The sequence below is a fragment of the Arachis stenosperma genome, chromosome 9 (genome assembly GCF_014773155.1).
Source record: "Arachis stenosperma cultivar V10309 chromosome 9, arast.V10309.gnm1.PFL2, whole genome shotgun sequence".
NCBI lineage: Eukaryota > Viridiplantae > Streptophyta > Magnoliopsida > Fabales > Fabaceae > Arachis > Arachis stenosperma.
The window spans coordinates 149,703,097-149,708,423 of record NC_080385.1 but is presented as its reverse complement, the minus strand read 5'-3'; the positions used below and the strand labels follow the sequence as shown (position 1 = coordinate 149,708,423).

The window sequence follows — 5,327 nt, the reverse complement described above, 5'->3', positions numbered from 1 at the left end:
AATTGTTTTCTAGCTTTAATTCCATTAACCTTTAGCAAGGATATATGGTTTCAAATATGGTTAACTTGTTGTATCTGAGACAGTGGCAAACAATTAAGTTTGGTGTTTCCACACCAAAATAAATCCAGGAGCCACATTTAATGTATGCACATTAACCATGCACTTAAAGGCTTGAGAAGCAAGCAACTTTGAGGATTATGCAGGACAAGAGTCAACAATTGAAGACATTATGCATCTTCACTCAAAGAGGACACAACAGAAGGAAAAATCAAAAAAAAAAAAAGCTGCAACTTCAAAGGTTGTATCTGAACTTAATCCATGCTGTTGTGTGCTGTTTTGAATTTGGGAACCTTTGAAGGTCTTGCTAAAGTGTTTTATATAGTTGCAAGTGAAATTGTTTGTTGAAAATGCCAAGTCTGCATAATGCTTGTATCCATCACTTAGCTTAAATATTGCTTTGTTTCCCATATGCTTGAATAAAAGAGTTTGGTTTGAATTGAAAAGTAAAATATCCAATGTTGCATGAGTATGAATGGAAGTTGGTGGTGGCATATGTGTTTAATTAAATGCATAACTCATGAAATAAGTGTTGCATAATATCATTTTCATTTAATTGTGAGTTAGCTTGCTGTTATAAAAACTCCTATCAAGAATGAAACAACCCTTGGTAACAAAAACAGAAAGAAAAAGGGAAAGAAAAAGCCAAAATAGCAAGAAAAACAAAGAATAAAGGTTGGACACCAATAGCTTGAATCTTAAGACATATGCCTGTGGTGTTCTTGTACTAAGATCTGCTTGGATGAGTAAATTCTAAGGGGTATTTTGAAACCTGGTCACTTAGATCAACTGATTTGGGATGGCCAATTGAAAATCCACAATAAAGAGCAACTTAGATACAAAGCACTTAGTGATCCAAAGAGATGCTGGGCATCAATGATCCTAGGAAGAATTAGCAAGCCAAGTGTCTGTGGTGGAGAGATGTTGAGCAAAAAGAAAGAAAAAAAATAAAGCCAAAGGCTATGCTGCAGCATTTGACACCCAACCTAAGACAGAATAATAAGCTTGTTAAGCTTTGTAAGCCAAGAAAAGTTAGCAAGGGAGAGAGTAACGAAGTGAGTCTTCTAACAGCAAGTCTAGCAAATCTTTGATGCAAAATGTGTATTATGTAGCAGCAACAATAAATGAGTGGTCATTGTCTGCATAAATGCCCCATAGATCAAGTTCTGCTATCTGCATAATAAGGATATGCATTCTTTTCTTATTCATTTCATTTACTCTTAGTTTTGATGCTTGCTTGGGGACAAGCAAGGTTTAAGTTTGATGTTGTGATGACAAGTCATCATATACCCATTTTTCAAGCTAATTTCACTTGTTTTGTCAGCATTTATGCACTTTCTTGCATCCTAAGTAAGTGATTTGGAGTGAAAATGCATAACTTTTCTAAATCAAGCAACCACTATGAAATTAATGTTAATCCATGAGGTTTAAGCTAATTTTAATTGAATTTTAATTGATTTATAAGCCTCTTGAATTTAGTGATACTTTGAGTGGTTGTTTGGTTTATTGTAGGTGAAGAAAAGAAAAGAAAATGAAAAGCGTGGCAATAAAAGTGTAGCCAAGGAAAGAAAAGCGTGGCCGAATCAAGAAGAAGCGTGCAGCAACTAATGGGGGAAGCAACATTGCCCTCCACAAGGGCAGACTGCCCTCTAGGAGAGCAACATTGGGTGACCAAGAGGAGAAGGCAACTCTGCCCTGCCCACTCCAAGGGCAGAGCACAATTTTGTGCCTTGGGACCAAGAGAAAGAGAACATTGCCCTGCCCTTGTGGAGAGCAGAATCGGGCACCTCAAGGAAAGAAATCAAGGAAAAAAAGTCACCCATGCATGCCACAAGGTTCGAACCAAGAACCATGAGGAAGCCAAAGACTAAAGGTGATTGTCGTGCCAAAAAGCCAAGAAAATATTAGCGTGTTTGCACCCTCCCAGGTTCGAACCCGAGACGTGAAGGAAGCAACTCTGCCCTGCCCTTGGCGCGGGCAGGGCAGCATTTGAATTGGCACGATCTTGGCGCACCATTTCTCTTCCTGGCGCACCAAATTTCCTTCTGGCAGCACCATCCGCACGCACGCCTCACATCCTGGCGCATCAGCTTTCCCGCCCTGCCCTTGGCACGGGCAGGGCAGCCTCTGGCGCACCAACCGCGCACCAACTCGCACCAACACGCAACATGGCCGCACCAATTGCTAGCACCAAGCCTCATTTTTCTGCCCTGCCCTCCACAAGGGCAGGGCAGCCTCTTGGGAGTGAATCTAATAGGCCGAAAAATCAAATTAAATTCCCATTTTAATTCATTTCTTCACCAAATCAAAAGCCCATCCAAATCCCAAAATCCAAGAATAGAAAGTGTATAAATAGTAGTTAGTTTGATGTAATTAGGACCTTTTGCCAATTTCACTTGGACCTTTACTTTTGAATTTTCACTTTGAGTTTTCCTTTGGAGATTTCTGAGAATTGGGGAGGGAATTGATCTCTCTTCTCCCTCATTCTTGCCTTAGCAGTTTTACTCTTCTGTTTCTGAGTATTGGGTGTGTGAAATTGGGGAAATTCTGTCCCAATTCCCATTCAAGCTCTTTGCACTTTGTTTTCTGCATAATTCAATTCAAATTCTGTTCATCTATTACTTCTTCTTTAATTTTCTGTCAATCGCTTTGTTTACTTGGATCTAGGAAGGCAAATAGAGATCTAGGCTCTGCTACCTAGTCTCTTGAGACCTGAGACCCAAATTTTACTTGGTTCCTCTTGGAACCTCTGCTGCATTTAATTTCTTTGCTGTTTAAATTCCCCTTGCTCCTAATTCAAATTCTGCTACCTTAATTGTTGCCCTTTACTTCCTCTTTGTTTAGATCTTGCAATCCCATTCCTCAGTTCCCTTTTATATTCAAGCCATTTATCTTTCTTGTCATTTAAGTTACTGCAATTTAAGTTTCTTGCACTTTAAGTTTCAGTCATTTACTTTCTTGCTCTTTAAGATTCTGCAAATTTACAATTCTGTTCTTCAATTTACTGTACTTTTCCCTTTCCCCTTTACATTTACTGTCATTTACTTTCTGTTAAACACAAATCACTCAACCAAAACTTGATTCGCTTGACTAAATCACCCACTAAACTAAAATTGCTCAATCCTTCAATCCCTGTGGGATCGACCTCACTCATGTGAGTTATTATTACTTGATGCGACCCGGTACACTTGCCGGTGAGTTTTGTGTTGGATCGTTTTCCACACATCAAGTGCCTTAAACACAAGGTAGTCCCCATTCAATTGAAGGACTAATTCACCTCTGTTGACATCTATCACAGCTCCTGCTGTGGCTAGGAAAGGTCTTCCAAGGATGATGCAATCATCCTCTTCCTTCCTAGTGTCTAAGATTATGAAATCAGCAGGGATGTAAAGGCCTTCAACCTTTACTAACACGTCCTCTACTATTCCATAAGCTTGTCTCAATGACTTGTCTGCCAGTTGTAATGAGAACAAGGCAGGTTGTACCTCAATGATCCCCAGCTTCTCCATTACAGAGAGTGGCATTAGATTTATCCCTGACCCCAGATCACACAGAGCTTTTTCAAAGATCATGGTGCCTATGGTACAAGGTATTAAGAACTTGCCAGGATCTTGTTTCTTTTGAGGTAGAATTTTCTGAATCCAAGTATCCAGTTCATTAATGAGCAAGGGAGGTTCACTTTCCCAAGTCTCATTACCAAATAACTTGGCATTCAGCTTCATGATAGCTCCTAAATATTGAGCAACTTGCTCTCCAGTTACATCTTCATCCTCTTCAAAGGATGAATAGTCTTCAGAGCTCATGAAGGGCAGAAGGAGGTTCAAGGGAATCTCTATGGTCTCTTTGTGAGCCTCAGATTCCTTTGGATCCTTTTTAGGAAACTCCTTCTTACTTGAGGGACGTCCCAGGAGGTCTTTCTCACTAGGATTTTCGTCCTCCTCCTCCTTTGTGCATTCGGCCATATTGACTATGTCAATGGCTTTGCATTCTCCTTTTGGATTCTCTTCTGTATTGCTTGGGAGAATACTGGGAGGAGTTTCAATGACTTTCTTACTCAGCTGGCCCACTTGTGCCTCCAGATTTCTAATGGAGGATCTTGTTTCACTCATGAAATTGAAAGTGGCCTTTGACAGATCAGAGACTACATTGGCTAAATTAGAAGTGTTTTGTTCAGAATTCTTTGTCTGTTGCTGAGAAGATGATGGATATGGCTTGCTATTACTCAGCCTATTGCATCCACCATTGTTAAAACCTTGTTGAGGTTTTTGTTGATCCTTCCATGAGAAATTTGGATGATTTCTCCATGATGAGTTATAGGTATTTCCATAAGGTTCACCCATGTAATTAACCTCTGCCATGGCAGGGTTCTCAGGATCATAAGCTTCTTCAGAAGCTGCCTCTCTAGTACTGTTGGATGCATGTTGCCATCCATTCAGATTTTGAGAGATCATGTTGACCTGTTGAGTCAACACTTTGTTCTGTGCCAATATGGCATTCAGAGTATCAATTTCAAGAACTCCTTTCTTCTGAGGTATCCCATTATTCACGGAATTCCTCTCAGAAGTGTACATGAACTGGTTGTTTGCAACCATGTCAATGAGTTCTTGAGCCTCTTTAGGCGTTTTCTTTAGGTGAATAGATCCACCTGCAGAGTGGTCCAATGACATTTTCGAAAATTCAAAGAGACCATAATAGAATATATCTAATATGGTCCATTCTGAAAACATGTCATATGGACATCTTTTGGTCAGCTGCTTGTATCTTTCCCAAGCTTCATAGAGGGATTCACCATCTTTTTGTTTGAAGGTTTGAACATCCACTCTCAGCTTGCTCAGCTTTTGAGGAGGAAAAAATTTATCCAAGAAAGCAGTGACCAGCTTATCCCAGGAGTCCAGGCTATCCTTAGGTTGTGAATCCAACCATATTCTAGCTCTATCTCTTACAGCAAAAGGGAAAAGCATGAGTCTGTAGACTTCAGGATCAACTCCATTCGTCTTTACAGTCTCACAGATCTGCAAGAACTCAGTTAAAAACTGATAAGGATCTTCAGATGGAAGTCCATAAAACTTGCAGTTTTGTTGCATTAAGGCAACTAGCTGAGGTTTCAGCTCAAAGTTATTGGCTCCAATGGCAGGAATGGAGATGCTTCTTCCATCAAACTTGGATGTTGGCTTTGTGAAGTCACCAAGCATTCTCCTTGCATTATTATTATTTTCGGCTGCCATCTCCTTCTCTTGTTCTAATGTTTCTGAAAGGTTACCTTTAGAATA

At 40.0% G+C, this 5,327-nt stretch overlaps 1 non-coding gene across 1 annotated transcript; it reads left to right on the top strand.

Annotated features, from left to right (window-relative positions):
* The first annotated feature begins 4,782 nt into the window (after positions 1-4,782).
* On the top strand, positions 4,783-4,886 carry LOC130952913 (small nucleolar RNA R71). The gene has a single exon (XR_009075087.1). It is a non-coding gene; the product is annotated as a small nucleolar RNA R71 (small nucleolar RNA).
* The last annotated feature ends 441 nt before the right edge of the window (positions 4,887-5,327 follow it).